Genomic DNA, 17,635 nt, shown 5'->3' on the forward strand with positions numbered 1-17,635 from the left:
TATACTATCCCGAGAATGTGTATATACAAAATTTCACGAACCGTGTTTAAGTGATGGCTCTACGAATATGCTACACATCGATCCGATTAGGATCTTGAGGACCACATTAGATTACTTACAGCACGCACAGAGATACTTACTAGTTGTGGCTTCCCCTGAACACCGACTGCACTGACATACATTGAGAACGAGGTACAGAGCATCAGGCGTTTTCAATAGCTTTTTAATTCATTTCAAACCATAGTAAAGGGAGAATATTTCTGTGAAATATAAACGAAATATTGTTGTTTCAGAATATATGACGTGAAAGTGTATTATGTAAGAATTACTGACTAATTTAGATCTCAGTTAAGTTTCTGCTCCAGAGAACGCCTCAATCCCTCAGGCGTTCCACACCTGAATGAAATGAGAAGAAGCACTTGTAACACCATAGCTCTTATGCTGTACGCATTTATTTTGCTTTTGTTTCATTTAATGTTACAGCATTGAGCTTCTGTAAATGTGTTTGATTGAATAGGTAACACAGAATTGGATACTCCTTTCTTTGTACAAACTTTGATGTCATGGTTTGGTTCAATGCAAAGTAGTGTATCTGTCATTTAAATGCTTTGTCCCATTTGGAGGGAACAAAACTTACTGTATATGATTGTAATTTTGTGTGAATAATTTTTGGTAGAAATGTCAATATGTGAAAATGTTCCGTTTTATTTAATGTGTTTGGTTGTTGTTATGTAAACTGCTGATCCTCACTTAGGGTTCTTAGTTAGTTTGTATGTAAATGGTGTAGTAGTTCCCCTCGGGAACGGAACTGTGTAGCGCGCGAAAATTGTGGTTGGCCTGGGTAGAAAAGGTGGAACTGATAGTCAGTCGGGGACAAGCTACGAGTCGGGGACAAGCTACCAAACTGTGCACTGCCGTGTAAAAGATGCATATTGTTCTGGTTCCGAGAGAGGCTTTTTCTGCTACTTTCCAATGCCTCGGATGGATGGATAAATAGCTGGAACTATTCTGGAATTTGTATCTATCATCGCCACCAAGAAATGACAGAGTCCAGCAATTCTACCTGTAATTCCACCTACAAATATGCAGTTGCCACCACATTGCGCAATCATTGCATCGGAATACTACAATGATGTACAGTGAAGGATCAGCTTAATGGATGTGTTAGTGTGCTCAAATATAAGGTAATTTATATCTGAATTTAAGTACCTACCTTGATTTTTTCCTTATCAGAACACCTCTCAGGTTCCTCTCCGTTTGAACTAAAGTGATTACCGAGTGTCCCTACTGAAAGAACATTAAAGACCAGTTTTTTTTCTTTTTCTAATTAATGCCTCTTGAACATAGTAAAGAGAAAGTTAAAGTTAATGTGGCAAGAGAGTGAGTTAAAGTTAATGATGCTTGCTGAAAATAATTTTCCTAGTAAAACTGCTTATTAATGTGTTGTTGCCAACTTCAAATTAAAAGTTCTTAAGACTGAGGCTTATAAAGTTTTGCTTAGTAAATTATCACATTACTGCTTGTTGTAAATCGCAGAAGGTGAGTCAGTATCTTACATATATGTTAATTTTGTGTCTCACTGTAGTAAAAGTAGAAAGCTGCAGTTGTGAAACGTTATATACTCATGTTTGCTAAGTGTTTGTCTCTCTTGTGTATTAGAAGTGCATATTAATAGTATAAGGGGATCCACAGTTTGTCTATCGTGTTAATGCTCGGTAACAAGTAACGGAAAGACCACTAATTATAAAAACCATAATTTCTTTAAAGCTTGAAAGTAATAGTGTGTTTCGGTGTCTCTTATAATTTTGCAAATAGTTTCTGCTGCTCTAACTGAGGATGTTAATCATTCTCTTGCCTAGTTAGGCTGGCGACCGTTTTCTTTATCCGTTAAACAGTGCAGATAGGCAAAATTTGTTTGTTACTGTTCAAATATTTACGTAATTCTGAGTTTCATTTCCGATAAGCCACCTCCGTTAGGTACAACACGGTCAACATAACAAAATTCCTCTCAGAGGGTAACACTGCTCTGTTGCTTTATACCATTATTACTCTAACAAAATAATTCTGTTTTGCAAACTGCCTCCAGTTTCGAGGTTATGGTATAGCAGTAGCAGACAGGAGTGTTATACACTGACTGAAATAAACGCAATCATATATCCACAGAAAGAAAACACGTTGATAAGCTTATTTACATTATGTACACTTAATATACATAATTTTGAATGCTGTTGCATTGAATAACAGTAATGTTCTTGATAGAAGCAAATCGTATTGAACAGCCATACACTTAGTTTGTCAAAATTAGTAATGGGGCTACACCGATGTTAATGTCCTCACTGCAGTCCTCAGTACTAATGTTGAGAAGTATGTAGACGCACTGAATCTCGAGCGAAGCCCTGATTTCCGGCTGCCTAAAGAGACCCGCCGACCAATCAGAGTCGCAAGCTGTGAGCACAAATCCGCTCCCTCTCATGGCCTGTGTGCGGGGCCGGCTCATTACATCTTCTTCTTCTTCGTCTTCTTCTTCTTCTTCTTCTTCTTCTTCTTCTTCTGCTTTCAATTCAAGGAGTGGGCTTTGGCCCATTGCAAATCCAAAAGAAGATAACGAAACTGTCTCCATCTCATTGTCAGTTCTGTGTCCCGTCTTCCAATTCGTATAAAATGTAATGTTCGCCATGGCCGGCCTCAGGGGTTATCCTTATGATGTTGTCACACCATCTTTTTTTCGTAGTGCCTAATCTCTTCTGTTGTTCTTTCCACGTCAAGTTGCTGTGTCATGTCTTCACTTTGCGTTCTCTCTCTTAATGTTAGTCCAAGAAGTGACCCCAGAAGCGTTGTCTCAGTTCCTTCAATTATTTATTTCTCTTCTTTTCAAAAAATCAGTTTTCACTACCATACTTATGAGTATACTTTGTACAGTAGGTTTTCTGTTGTTTCTGCCAAGATACCTCCTTATGCAACCACTTGTAACGTTACATCTCTGTATATCTTTACAGTACAGACCATGTAGGGTGGTAATATATCGCAAATGCGGAAATTTGAGCGGAAATTCAGAAAATGACAATGATAGCGTTTGTCAGATTCGGTTGTTAGTGGGTAAAGCGCATCTTTTCACACTCTAGGAGTATTCCAAGTAGAATATAAAAAGAGCGGCGTCGATATTAAAAGTTTTATGTATATGTAACAACTATACCGCTCAGCTTAGTGAAATACAACTGCTCTAATTGCCAGTAGAATCAATGGAACTTCTAATTATTTTATCAAAATTTTCGCGTTATAATTATTACAGCTATATTACAATACTCTCAACAAGCAAACGCACTGGAAGCTAATATTGCCTCAAACTGGAAAGTGGCACGCGTGTGACTTATATTTATAAGAGTGTAAGAGAAAGCTTCGTGAAAATTCTGTTGGGAATTGTAAAGCCGTTCAGTTTTGAGCATGCTCAACTGTATTCATTAAGCAAACTCGTACAAACGTTATTGGTCTGAAAGAAGTTATTGAGAATTTGTACCTCCTAGCAATTACATCAGAGCAGTGACATAACATTTTCTAAAACTGTCTTAAATGAATGAAGCCCTTCCAGTGAGTGGTCCACCATCTCGGTGATGGAACCAGTCAGAAACACCTATTTAGAGTTAAAACTTCGGAACAAAATTTGACATTCTAATATGCAGTACTTCACTTTTTTGGTAATGAAAATTTTTGAATGTCACATTCCTTCAGCTTCACTTGTATCGTAGTTCTACGGGTTGTGACTGTTAGCTGCTAATTAGAATGATGCATTTTGAACCATACTAATATACAGAGTATTTCCACTAAGCCACAATTTAAAATATTACAGAATTTTATTAGGTATTCTTCTGTTAAAGGTGGGAGGCTCTCTGCCTCATCTTGCGAACCAATCACACAGAACGGTGGATAAGTTACTATATACATGTACTTCGGAGAAGAGTTTGTTTTTATAATATTTTAAAACTCGATTGCTGGAATAGTTCATTGTGAATGGCGCATTATTTCCTTTTCCTACACTGACATTGGTTGCGCAGTAGTGTTCGCATACACGAGTAAGTCCACGCACATATCAGACCAGCGCTAGCACACCCATATTGTTATTTATTTATTTTTAATCAGCATTCTTCTGACTGATTTTGTTGCGGCCTGCCACCTGCAACCTTCATCATGCGCTAGATGTATTCCAATCTCTGTCTTCGTCTACAGTTTTTAGCCTCTACAGCTCACACTAATACCACGGAAGTTAACTCCTGATACCTTAACAGATGTCCTGTCATCCCGTCCATTCTTCTTGTCAGTGTTTTCCTTACATTTCTCTCCTCGTCGATTCTCCGGAGAATCTCCTCATTTTTAACCTCATGTTGTTGTTGTGGTCTTCAGTCCTGAGACTGGTTTGATGCAGCTTTCCATGCTACTCTATCCTGTGCAAGCTTCTTCATCTCCCAGTATCTACTGCAACCTACATCCTTCTGAATCTGCTTAGTGTATTCATCTCTTAACCTCATCAGTTCACCTAATTTTCAACACCACATCTCAAATCCTTCGATTCCCTACGTTTCTGGTTTCCCCACATGTTTCACTATCATACAATGTTGTGCTCCAGACGTATATTCTCAGTAATTTCTTCATCTCTAAGGATAAAATAAATCAAGATAAATGTTCTCATTTGCAGAACTCAGATGTGGAATAAATAGCGTTTTCAGTAACTGTAGGATATGCACTAGACAACGATAAGAACTGAAGATAAATTCACTGGAAACGGGTGAAAGTGCAAAAAACATAATTATGCTGTGAGACCTGAGTTTCTCCTGGCTTATACAATTCCCGTAAGTTGTTTGGAAACCTGATTAAGCTGTAAATAAATACAAGAAACTATATTTTACTGAAGACTGGTGTAACAGACCGCTCGTTTCTTGGCTTCCGGAGTTTTATTTCTTCGCAGTCCTTCATTATCGAGACCAGCTCAGCTACTGTCACATGCGGAACGAGATCCTGATTCTTCATATGCGGCACATCTGGCAGGCTCTCCAAATGTCTCATTTCTTACTTTCTAGGTTATCGGTAAGAGAAAGGTAGTTCTGTATCCATATATGCGACACACTCGCAGATGTTTTTCTTACGGTAAGTACATATCAACAGAAATTACAAATAAGGTAGCAGTGATTTGCAGTGTCGATGTATTGTCGTATATCTGGTGATGTTACGTATGCCGTCAAGGGTAGTGAATGGTGGATTGCAAGTGTATAGATATTGAACTTGCAAAGCAGTGTAATTATGAAGATGCCGGCTATTTTGAATTCTAGTATTAACGCGCATTTAGACATTTACATGTACCTCTGAAAATCTCCTTGTGACACACTTGATTGGCCAGCGTTAGAACGTCGCAGAAGCTATAGACAACCTACGGTAAGATGCAATATGTGCAAGCTTCACACAACGTTCCAAGTAAATGGAGAAATTATCCTAGTAGAATTTGCACCCACCACCGCACACCGAACGCTATCTTATGAATGACAAATGTCAAATAAGCGTACGTATCGTGTTTACACAGTCTGGTCTACTTTACTTAACTAAACAGTCGCTCTAATATGGATGATGATTGCTCAACTGATTCAAATCGGTTTGTGTAGTAAGAACAGCTGGCAAGAGAAATCGAAACTACTTCCAATCTTCGAGTAGAAACGAGACACTTATTATTCGCATTCCATTTAGTATGTAGCTGTGAATATTAAAGCCAATTTGTGTCACCTTCACCATAACTGGAAAAGCCTATTGCAAGAACCTCTGTTTAATGAGTTACAATCATTTGTTTGGGAATGGTCGACTATCAGAGAGCACAGGATACCGAAAGGGTACCATAAAGTGGTGTCTGGTATTTAATCCAGAATTTTCTGCAGAGATCTCTGCAGTAAGCTTGTCATTTTGATGACTATTATATTCATAGATTTATACTACAACTACCCTTTCTCCTTTTTTAAGACAATGTTGCAAAATATGACTATGTTACCAGCATTAAAAACAATCTCTAGAAAGCCGCCGAGTTTAATTCGAAATGGTATTGTTATTACTGATCGCAAAAGCTTGAATGTCATGCGCAAAATGCAGTAGAGTTTGTGAAATAAATTCGGTCATGACTTTATACTCCAATAAAGAGTCTGTCCACTGAGATTCTACAAAATAATGTATTTGACTAGGCTCTAAAATTTTATGATTTTGAGTCATTCTGTTGTATTATACTTGTACGATATATTTACTTCCCGGAGGCTTCTTATCAGGGATGCGTATCCAGTGTCTCTCATAAGCCGCCCCTAACGAAAACGATACACCTTCACAGTAATTTATACCACATCAGGTTATAAAAGCGCGATTCCAATATCCTATAAGCATCAATTTATGTTCAGTATCGTCTCCCTTGAATAATTTCCCTATTTTCAAATTTAATTAACATTATCAAATTCTGGGATACCAACTGTTCGTCACGGATTTTGCCGAATTTGACTGGCGTCGAATTACAGCTGGATATTTTGCTAACGAATTTACCTCCATCAGCTGAACAAATTAAACGAACCCGCTTTGACTGCGTCATGTTTGACACCCGCATTTAAGTGATTAACGGCAGAAAACAATCGATGTTGCCTCTCTTCATGAGAGCGGCCGCTCGTGAAATGTCACTACAGCAGCGTAATGCTTTTTTGGATCGCTGTGAGCTGATTTTCGACATCGCCGATGACGAAAAACAGAGGGGATGAATAAGAGGAACTACTAATTTCGTAAAATCTGCTTGCTAAGTATTCAAGTAATTTGCGAAGAAACAGCTGCTCTGAATAAATGCGGGTTAATATTTGTCACCGTTTTTCTGCTCGTTGTTGGTAAGTGAAAAAGAAAGATATTGTGTTAACATTTACCGCCGAATGAGGAATTATATGTTATTGCGAATGCGTTGTTTATTTTATTTGCTCTCCTCTTAATGAAAAATCGAATCGTACATATTATATTTTCGCACAGAAAAATGTAAGTGTTCGTTTTTGCCGCGTGCCGTTAGAGAGTGGAACGGTAGAGAGACAGCATGAAGGTGGTCCATTGAACCCTCTGCCAGGCACGTTATTGTGAATAGCAGAGTAATCACGTAGATGTAGATGTAGACAGTGCTGTTTTTCTGGGGGAACGCTGGGGGATGCGTACCCCTAAACGTTTTCGTCGACAAAGTAATTTTTTTATGATGTTGAGAACTTGGAAGAGTGCCAAAGACATTTCACGGACGTAAATTTTTTATTTTATTTTTTCTTGTTTTTAAACATAAGAACATTCACCGGTATACTTGGGAAGGCAGGGGAACCAGATCTGTCATTGACTATATAATAACAGATCAGGAATTCAGGAAGGCTGTGAGGGACACACGTGTATTCAGGGGATTCTTTGATGACACTGATCATTATTTAATCTGCAGTGAAATTGGGATTGTGAGGCCGAAAGTGCAGGAGGTCAGGTCCATATGTAGGAGGATAAGAGTGGAGAAACTTCAGGATAAGGAAATCAGGCACAAGTACATAACAGCGATCTCAGAAAGCTACCAGTTAGTTGAATGTAGTCAATTACAGTCATTGGAAAAGGAATGGACAAGGTACAGGGACACAGTACTAGAAGTGGCTAAAGAATGTCTTGGAACAGTAGTGTGTAAAAGTAGGATGAAGCAAACAGCTTGGTGTAATGATACAGTCAAGGCAGCCTGTAAAAGGAAAAAGAAGGCGTATCAAAAATGGCTACATACCAGAACCCAGGTAGACAGAGAAAGTTATGTTGAAGAAAGAAACAAAGCCAAACAGATAATTGCAGCTTCCAAGAAGAAATCGTGGGAAGTGAACAGTAATGAAATCCTAGACACAGAATGGAATATATACCGCAAGGATAGGATAAACGCCAATGGTGGAGGAGTATTTATAGCAGTAAAGAATTCAATAATATCCAGTGAAGTTATTAGCGAATGCGAATGTGAAATAATCTGGGTTAAGCTAAGTATCAAAGGTGGGTCAGATATGATAGTCGGATGCTTCTATAGACCACCTGCATCAGCAACCGTAGTAGTTGAGCGCCTCAGAGAGAACCTGCAGAACGTCGTGAAGAACTTTCGTGATCATACTATTGTAATAGGGGGAGACTTCAATCTACCAGGTATAGAATGGGATAGTCACACAATCAGAACTGGAGCCAGGGACAGAGACTCTTGTGACATTATCCTGACTGCCTTGTCCGAGAATTACTTCGAGCAGATAGTTAGAGAACCAACTCGTGAAGCTAACGTTTTAGACCTCATAGCAACAAATAGACCGGAACTTTTCGACTCCGTGAATGTAGAAGAGGGTATCAGTGATCATAAGTCAGTGGTTGCATCAATGACTACAAGTGTAATAAGAAATGCCAAGAAAGGAAGGAAAATATATTTGCTTAACAAGAGTGATAGGGCACAAATCGCAGAATATCTGAGTGACCACCATCAAACGTTCATTTCTGAGGAAGAGGATGTGGAACAAAAATGGAAAAAATTCAGAAACATCGTCCAGTACGCCTTAGATAAGTTCGTACCGACTAAGGTCCAAAGCGAGGGGAAAGATCCACCGTGGTATAACAATCATGTACGAAAGGTACTACGGAAACAAAGAAAGCTTCATCATAGGTTTAAGAGTAGTCGAATCATAGCTGATAAGGAAAAGCTGAACGAAGCGAAAAAGAGCGTAAAGAGAGCAATGAGAGAAGCATTCAACGAATTCGAAAGTAAAACATTGGCAAACAATCTAAACAAGAACCCTAAAAAGTTTTGGTCATATGTAAAATCGGTAAGCGGATCTAAATCCCCTATTCAGTCACTCGTTGACCACGATGGCACCGAAACAGAGGACGACCGAAGAAAGGCAGAAATACTGAATTCAGTGTTCCGAAACTGTTTCACTGCGGAAAATCGTAACATGGTCCCTGACTTCAGCCGTCGCACGGACGCCAAAATGGAAAATATTGAAATAAACGATATCGGAATTGAAAAACAACTGCTATCACTTAGTAGCGGAAAAGCATCCGGACCAGACGAAATACCCTTAAGATTCTACAGTGATTATACTAAAGAACTTGCCCCCTTTCTATCAGCAATTTATCGTAGATCGCTGGAAGAACGTAAAGTACCTAGCGACTGGAAGAAAGCGCAGGTCGTTCCCATTTTCAAGAAGGGTCATAAATCAGATGCGAATAATTATAGGCCTATTTCGCTTACGTCAATCTGTTGTAGAATAATGGAACATGTTTTGTGTTCTCGTATTATGACGTTCTTAGATAATACAAATCTCCTTCATCATAACCAACATGGATTCCGCAAACAGAGATCATGTGAAACTCAGCTCGCCCTATTTGCCCAAGAAATTCACAGTGCCGTAGACACTGGCGAGCAGATTGATGCCGTATTCCTGGACTTCAGGAAGGCATTTGATACGGTTCCGCACTTACGTTTAGTGAAAAAAATACGAGCTTACGGAATATCGGACCAGGTTTGTGATTGGATTCAGGATTTCCTAGAAGAAAGAACACAACATGTCATTCTTAACGGTTCAAAATCTGCAGATGTAGAGGTAATTTCGGGAGTACCGCAAGGAAGCGTGATAGGACCTATATTGTTTACAATATACATAAATGACTTAGTTGACAACATCGGTAGCTCCGTGAGACTATTTGCAGATGGCACGGTTGTCTACAAGAAAGTAGCAACATCAGAAGACTCGTACGTACTCCAGGAAGACCTGCAGAGGATTAATGCATGGTGCGACAGCTGGCAGCTTTTCCTAAACGTAGATAAATGTAATATAATGCGCATACATAGGGGCAGAAATCCATTCCAGTACGATTATGCCATAGGTGGTAAATCATTGGAAGCGGTAACGACCGTAAAATACTTAGGAGTTACTATCCGGAGCGATCTGAAGTGGAATGATCACATAAAACAAATAGTGGGAAAAGCAGGCGCCAGGTTGAGATTCATAGGAAGAATTCTAAGAAAATGTGACTCATCGACGAAAGAAGTAGCTTACAAAACGCTTGTTCGTCCGATTCTTGAGTATTGCTCATCAGTATGGGACCCTTACCAGGTTGGATTAATAGAAGAGATAGACATGATCCAGCGAAAAGCAGCGCGATTCGTCATGGGGACATTTAGTCAGCGCGAGAGCGTTACGGAGATGCTGAACAAGCTCCAGTGGCGGACACTTCAAGAAAGGCGTTACGCAATACGGAGAGGTTTATTATCGAAATTACGAGAGAGCACATTCCGGGAAGAGATGGGCAACATATTACTACCGCCCACATATATCTCGCGTAATGATCACAACGAAAAGATACGAGAAATTAGAGCAAATACGGAGACTTACAAGCAGTCGTTCTTCCCACGCACAATTCGTGAATGGAACAGGGAAGGGGGGATCAGATAGTGGTACAATAAGTACCCTTCGCCACACACCGTAAGGTGGCTCGCGGAGTATAGATGTAGATGTAGATGAAAGAGGTTGGAGACTATGGGTCAAGCTGCTGGAAAACCATTCTGGAGTGTAATTAGCAGTCTTCCAAAGGGAGGTAAGAAGGAAATGACAAGCATTTTGGACAGGTCAGGAAAACTGCTGGTGAATCCTGTGGATGCCTTGGGCAGATGGAGGGAGTATTTTGAAGAGTTGCTCAATGTAGGTGAAAATGCGATCAATAATGTTTCAGATTTTGAGGTAGAATGGTATAGGAATGATGATGGAAATAGCATCACATTTGAGGAAGTGGAAAAAATGGTCAATAGATTGCAGTGCAATAAAGCGGCTGGGGTGGATGAAATTAAGTCGGAACTCATCAAATACAGTGGAATGTCAGGTCTTAAATGGCTACACAGGATAATTGAAATGGCCTGGGAGTCGGGACAGGTTCCATCAGACTGGACAAAAGCAGTAATCACACCAATCTTTAAACATGGAAACAGAAAAGATTGTAACAACTGCAGAGGTATCTCTTTAATCAGCGTTGTTGGGAAAAATCTTCTCAGGTATTGTTGAAAGGAAAGTGCGAGTACTAGTTGAAGACCAATTGGATGAAAATCAGTGTGGGTTCAGGCCTCTTACAGGTTGTCAGGACCAGATCTTTAGCTTACGGCAAATAATGGAGAAGTGTTATGAGTGGAACAGGGAATTGTATCTATGCTTTATAGATCTAGAAAAGGCATATGACCGGATTCCTAGGAGGAAGTTATTGTCTGTTCTACAAGATTATGGAATAGGAGGCAAACTTTTGCAAGCAATTAAAGGTCTTTACATGGATAGTCAGGCAGCAGTTAGAGTTGACGGTAAATTGAGTTCATAGTTCAGAGTAGTTTCAGGGGTAAGACAAGGCTGCAACCTGTCTCCACTGTTGTTCATATTATTTATGGATCATATGTTGAAAACAATAGACTGGCTGGGTGAGATTAAGATATGTGAACACATAATAAGCAGTCTCGCAAATGCGGATGACTTAGTTGTGATGGCAGATTCGATTGAAAGTTTGCAAAGTAATATTTCAGAGCTAGATCAGAAATGTAAGGAGTATGGTATGAAGATTAGCATCTCCAAAACGAAAGTAATGTCAGTGGGAAAGAAATATAAACGGATTGAGAGCCAAATAGGAGGAACAAAGTTAGAACAGGTGGACGGTTTCAAGTACTTCGGATGCATATTCTCACAGGATGGCAACATAGTGAAAGAACTGGAAGCGAGGTGTAGCAAAGCTAATGCAGTGAGCGCTCAGCTACGATCGAGTCTCTTCTGCAAGAAGGAAGTCAGTACCAAGACTAAGTTATATGTGCACCGTTCAATCTTTCGACCGACTTTGTTGTATGGGAGCGAAAGCTGGGTGGATTCAGGTTACCTTATCAATAAGGTTGAGGTTACGGATATGAAAGTAGCTAGGATGATTGCAGGTACTAGTAGATGGGAACGATGGCAGGAGGGTGTCCACAATGAGGAAATCAAAGAAAAACTGGGAATGAACTTTATAGATGTAGCAGTTAGGGCGAACAGGCTTAGATGGTGGGGTCATGTTACACGCACGGGAGAAGCAAGGTTACCCAAGAGACTCATGGGTTCAGCAGTAGAGGGTAGGAGGAATCGGGGCAGACCGAGGAGAAGGTACCTGGATTCGGTTAAGAATGATTTTGAAGTAATAGGTATAACATCAGAAGAGGCACCAATGTTAGCACTGAATAGGGGATCATGGAGGAACTGTATAAGGGGGGCTATGCTCCAGACTGAACGCTGAAAGGCATAATCAGTCTTAAATGATGATGATGATGATGATGATGATAATTGCAATACGGACGATACCAGTGCAGTTTTTGGTGGGAAAAGCGATGTAATTGACTGTTTCAAGTATTTCGAAGCTGCGGCAACCGTTCTACAACTGAATCGCTGGCAGCCAGTTCGACAAGCATGTAGTGCCCTCGCCCGCCTATAGTGGGCGATGGTAGTGCTACACGGATATGCGTACGCTCAAACGCCGAGCTACCGATAGATGTCTCTACAGTCCAGCTACCATGATGATGATGATGACGTCATGGCTAAAAGCAGACGTGTGGTATCCCAGGCTTCAGTTATAAGTAATTTTCGATGCATTATATCCATTGTATGAGTACCCTCAATCTTTTTTTTTTTTAAGAAAAAAAGCACTGGATGTAGATATAATTAACTTGGGATAAAGATTGAATCGGAAAGCGACACCTGCAAAAAATTGTCAAATTACTATCCGGGCCAAAAGAGAAGGATTATTAACAGACTCTTCAAGCGTTCAAGACGAGTATGTCAGTCGCATCACCTTAGACGTGGAATGTAACACCTGGAAACCGTTCTAAGGATCAGTGGTACTCGCCAGTTACGCAAGACTGTCATAACGCCAGGTGAAGTGGTACATCTTTAGAAGATATGTCAAGTACAGTCTCCTTGCCATGCATTCTCAGGGTGACGGACATAATCTGGCATATATTGCGCGGATACGGAGTAGAGACTTTTTACAAACCGACAAAGAAAATCAAAGAATGTCTAAAATCGGTAAAGGACAAAAGAGACCCACTTGCAATGTGGGGAATATACCGCATACCCGGTACTCGTGGAATGATTGGACTATCAGTCAACACCAGGATCACCGAACATAAGCGGCAGTGGAGGTTGGCACAAGTGGAGAAATTCGCCGACTACAGATAAGAGCTACGACGTCCAGCTTGGCTTCAAATGGCTCTGAGCACTATGGGACTCAACTGCTGTGGTCATAAGTCCCCTATAACTTAGAACTACTTAAACCTAACTAACCTAAGGACAACACACAACACCCAGCCATCACGAGGCAGAGAAAATCCCTGACCCCGCCGGGAATCGAACCCGGGCGTGGGAAGTCCAGCTTGTTCAGGAAAACTACAGAAATGCTCAAACATGACAGCAGTTCCAACAAGAAAGAGGAAAGCCTCAACGTGAACGGATCCTGGATTCCCGTGCTACAGCGAACGACCGTTACAGTTAGCAAAGAGGAGTACCACAGCGGTAATCCGACGGAACAACCCTCTGACGTTAGCGCGTCAGGTACATATAGGGTGAGCAGTAGGAAATGTACATGCTGTGAGGGGTGATAGTATTGGTGATTCTGTATAAAAAAACCTTCAAACGGATGCATGCTCCTTTCTTAACCTTATCAGACATACAGCTGTCTGAATATCGCGGGTGTCGGTCGCTGTCTTTCTTCAGCTGCACTCCCATGTGAATACAACCAAAACGACATTAGGCTACATAGTGTTGTCTTTACCGACCATTTGAACGCGCACTTCACTCGTGCATGGTGGGATGACTTAGTCCTGCAGAGTGTGCACGTTGTTTACCTCAAGTCTCAGCACTAAAGTGGTTGCGCCGTGGTTCAAAATGGTTCAAATGGCTCTGAGCACTATGGGACTTAACATCTATGGTCATCAGTCCACGAGAACTTAGAACTACCTAAACCTAACTAACCTGAGGACAACACACAACAACCAGTCGTCACGAGGCAGAGAAAATCCCTGACCCCGCCGGGAATCGAACCCGGGAACCCGGGCGTGGGAAGCGAGAACGCTACCGCACGACCACGAGCTGCGGACGGTTGCGCCGTGTATTACAGTGTTGTTACGCGCAGAGTCATAACAGTGCCGGTCACTGCTGTGAAAATGCCACACAAGTCTTCACACATGTAGAGCGTGATGACATGATCTTTGTCTGCGGGTTTTGCAATGGGAATTGCAGGGCTGCGAACAGAGGTTTCGTAATTCTAAAATTCCGGATAGCAGGGTATTTAGTAGGGTGTTCGACAAACTGCGTGAGCGTGAAATGTATCTCCCGTTCAACAAGATTTTAGTGTCGTTGAGAACACTCTTAAAATGCTTTTGAATGCATTATGGGAACAGCAGTGATCAATGTCTTGTAAATAATTACTATTAAAAACAGTCTTGATCACGATTTATTTAACAAGGTGACCGTTTTCGACCACTACTGTGGTCATCTTCAGACCATTGAGTAGGAACCTCTTACTGTTGGAGAATCACAACAGTAAGAGGTTCCTACTCAATGGTCTGAAGATGACCACAGTAGTGGTCGAAACCGGTCACCTTGTTAAATAAATCGTGATCAAGACTGTTTTTAATAGTAATTACTCTTGAAATGGTCGAACGCAGTCCAGCTGCCAGCTCTTTAAGAATTGTTGCACAGCCTGGTATTCCACTAACACGAGCCAAGGGCACAGTACATCAGCAGGGTCTTGCATCCGTATGTGCAACACCCGAATGTAGGAGATGATGCCAAACAAAATGAATTCTAGAATGAGATTTTCACTCTGCAGCGGAGTGTGCGCTGATATGAAACTTCCTGGCAGATTAAAACTGTGTGCCGGACCGAGACTCGAACCTTTTTTTTTTGTAACCATATATATTTATTTAAATATATTAACAACGATACATTTAAAAAAAGACATTTTATTCTATTAACCAATTATATTCCTAGTGTTGATTAATATTACTGTCATTTTATATGTTTTCGTTTTTATATTTTCCTTTTTCGTTTTTCTCTTATTGTTGTTCCTTAAACCCTTTTACATGGCCATTTGTCGCCTTTTTTTTTTTTTTTTTGAGCGGGTAGACATTGCAGGACAGGCATAACAGTTTATATTTGGCATCGATGCACTGATTTTGAGTTTATGTTTCTGTATGTGATGCACTTGTGATGCCACAGGCACAGTGTGTATTCTGGTTTGATCTCTTCCTCAAGTTACACTGTTAAGTGGGACAGTATGAGGGAAACGTCACCAAGATAGGTGGAGCAGAAGTGGAAGAAACTTTTTTTACATATACTACAGAATATACCTAAACTGAAGAAGAGAGAAAATTTTGTCAATTACATAAGAGAAGCAGAAAGGAGAGTGTGAGTAATCAATAGAATTTTATAGGCACAAAGTAAAGGAAATCGTTTAAAAAATATATAATAATAATAATGAGTAGTTGGCACTTTCCACTAAGTAATGCTTGTTTCCTAGTCAGTATAGTACAAATAATGGAAGAAAAGTTAATTAAAAAAAACTGGTAGTACTACTGTGCATACTTTTGACACTGTTTTGGCTGCCAGCATGACAGATGTTTGGTGAGAAGCACTTTGTATCACTGATTTCATTTTTTTTCCCTTTATTGGGTTTCGATTCCCCCTAACTGATTTCACTAAGAAGAAACACTTTATACTACTATACTTCACTATTTGATACGAGAAGAGAAAGCACTTTATCTTTTGTGTTTCACTTGTTCACTACGAGGTGCACTCAAGTTCTAAGGCCTCCGATTTTTTTTCTCCAGACTGGAAAGAGATAGAAACATGCGCATTGTTTTAAAATGAGGCCGCATTCACTGTCAATACGTCCCACAGATGGCAGCATCGTATGGCAGATGGAATTTTACCGCCAGTGACGAGAATGAGAACTGTTTTAAATACTTAAAATGGCGACGTTTTCCTTACTTGAACAGCGTGCAGTCATTCGTTTTCTGAATTTGCGTGGTGTGAAACCAATTGAAATTCATCGACAGTTGAAGGAGACACGTGGTGATGGAGTTATGGATGTGTCGAAAGTGCATTCGTGGGTGCGACAGTTTAATGAAGGCAGAACATCGTGTCACAACAAACTGAAATAACCTCGGGCTCGCACAAGCCGGTCTAACGACATGATCGAGAAAGTGGAGAGAATTGTTTTGGGGGATCGCCGAATGACTGTTGAACAGATCGCCTCCAGCCGAGACTCGAACTCGGGACCTTTGCCTTTCGCGGGCAAGCGCTCTACCATCTGAGCTACCGAAGCACGACTCACGCCCGGTACTCACAGCTTTACTTCTGCCAGTATCTCGTCTCCTACCTTCCAAAAGTCTGTAAAGTTTGGAAGGTAGGAGACGAGATACTGGCAGAAGTAAAGCTGTGAGTACCGGGCGTGAGTCGTGCTTCGGTAGCTCAGATTGTAGAGCACTTGCCCGCGAAAGGCAAAGGTCCCGAGTTCGAGTCTCGGTCGGGCACACAGTTTTAATCTGCCAGGAAGTTTCATATCAGCGCACACTCCGCTGCAGAGTGAAAATCTCATTCTGGAGATCGCCTCCAGAGTTGGCATTTCTGTGGGCTCTGTGCACACAGTCCTGCATGACGACCTGAAAATGCGAAAAGTGTCATCCAGGTGGGTGCCACGAATGCTGATGGACGACCACATCACTGACCGTGTGGCATGTTGCCAAGCAATGTTGACGCGCAACGACAGCATGAATGGGACTTTCTTTTCGTCGGTTGTGACAATGGATGAGACGTGGATGCCATTTTTCAATCCAGAAGCAATGCGCCAGTCAGCTCAACGGAAGCACACAGATTCACCACCACCAAAAAAATTTCGGGTAACCGCCAGTGCTGAAAAAATGATGGTGTCCATGTTCTGGGACAGCGAGGGCGTAATCCTTACCCATTGCGTTCCAAAGGGCACTACGGTAACAGGTGCATCGTACGAAAATGTTTTTAAGAACAAATTCCTTCCTGCACTGCAACAAAAACGTCCGGGAAGGGCTGCGCGTGTGCTGTTTCACCAAGTCAACGCACCCGCACATCGAGCTAACGTTACGCAACAGTTTCTTCGTGATAACAACTTTGAAGTGATTCCTCATGCTCCCTACTCACCTGATCTGGCTCCTAGTGACTTTTGGCTTTTTCCAACAATGAAAGACACTCCCCGTGGCCGCACAGTCACCAGCCGTGCTGCTATTGCCTCAGCGATTTTCCAGTGGTCAAAACAGACTCCTAAAGAAGCCTTCGCCGCTGCCATGGAATCATGGCGGCAGCGTTGTGAAAAATGTGTACGTCTGCAGGGCGATTACGTCGAGAAGTAACGCCAGTTTCATCGATTTCGGGTGAGTAGTTAATTAGAAAAAAAATCCGAGGCCTTAGAACTTGAATGCACCTCGTATGACTGCAAACGTTATTCTTGTGGTGAGTGTGGTGAGGTGGTTTGTGGCGGTGGTGAGGGTCACAGGCTGGGAAGGACTCTGGTGATCGCTGTC

The 17,635-nt window shown here is 41.2% G+C and overlaps 1 non-coding gene across 1 annotated transcript; it reads right to left on the bottom strand.

The window, feature by feature from the left end:
• Positions 1-16,329: 16,329 nt before the first annotated feature.
• On the bottom strand, positions 16,330-16,404 carry Trnas-cga (transfer RNA serine (anticodon CGA)). The gene has a single exon. It is a non-coding gene; the product is annotated as a tRNA-Ser (tRNA).
• Positions 16,405-17,635: the final 1,231 nt, after the last annotated feature.

Source organism: Schistocerca cancellata, chromosome 2 (genome assembly GCF_023864275.1).
Source record: "Schistocerca cancellata isolate TAMUIC-IGC-003103 chromosome 2, iqSchCanc2.1, whole genome shotgun sequence".
NCBI lineage: Eukaryota > Metazoa > Arthropoda > Insecta > Orthoptera > Acrididae > Schistocerca > Schistocerca cancellata.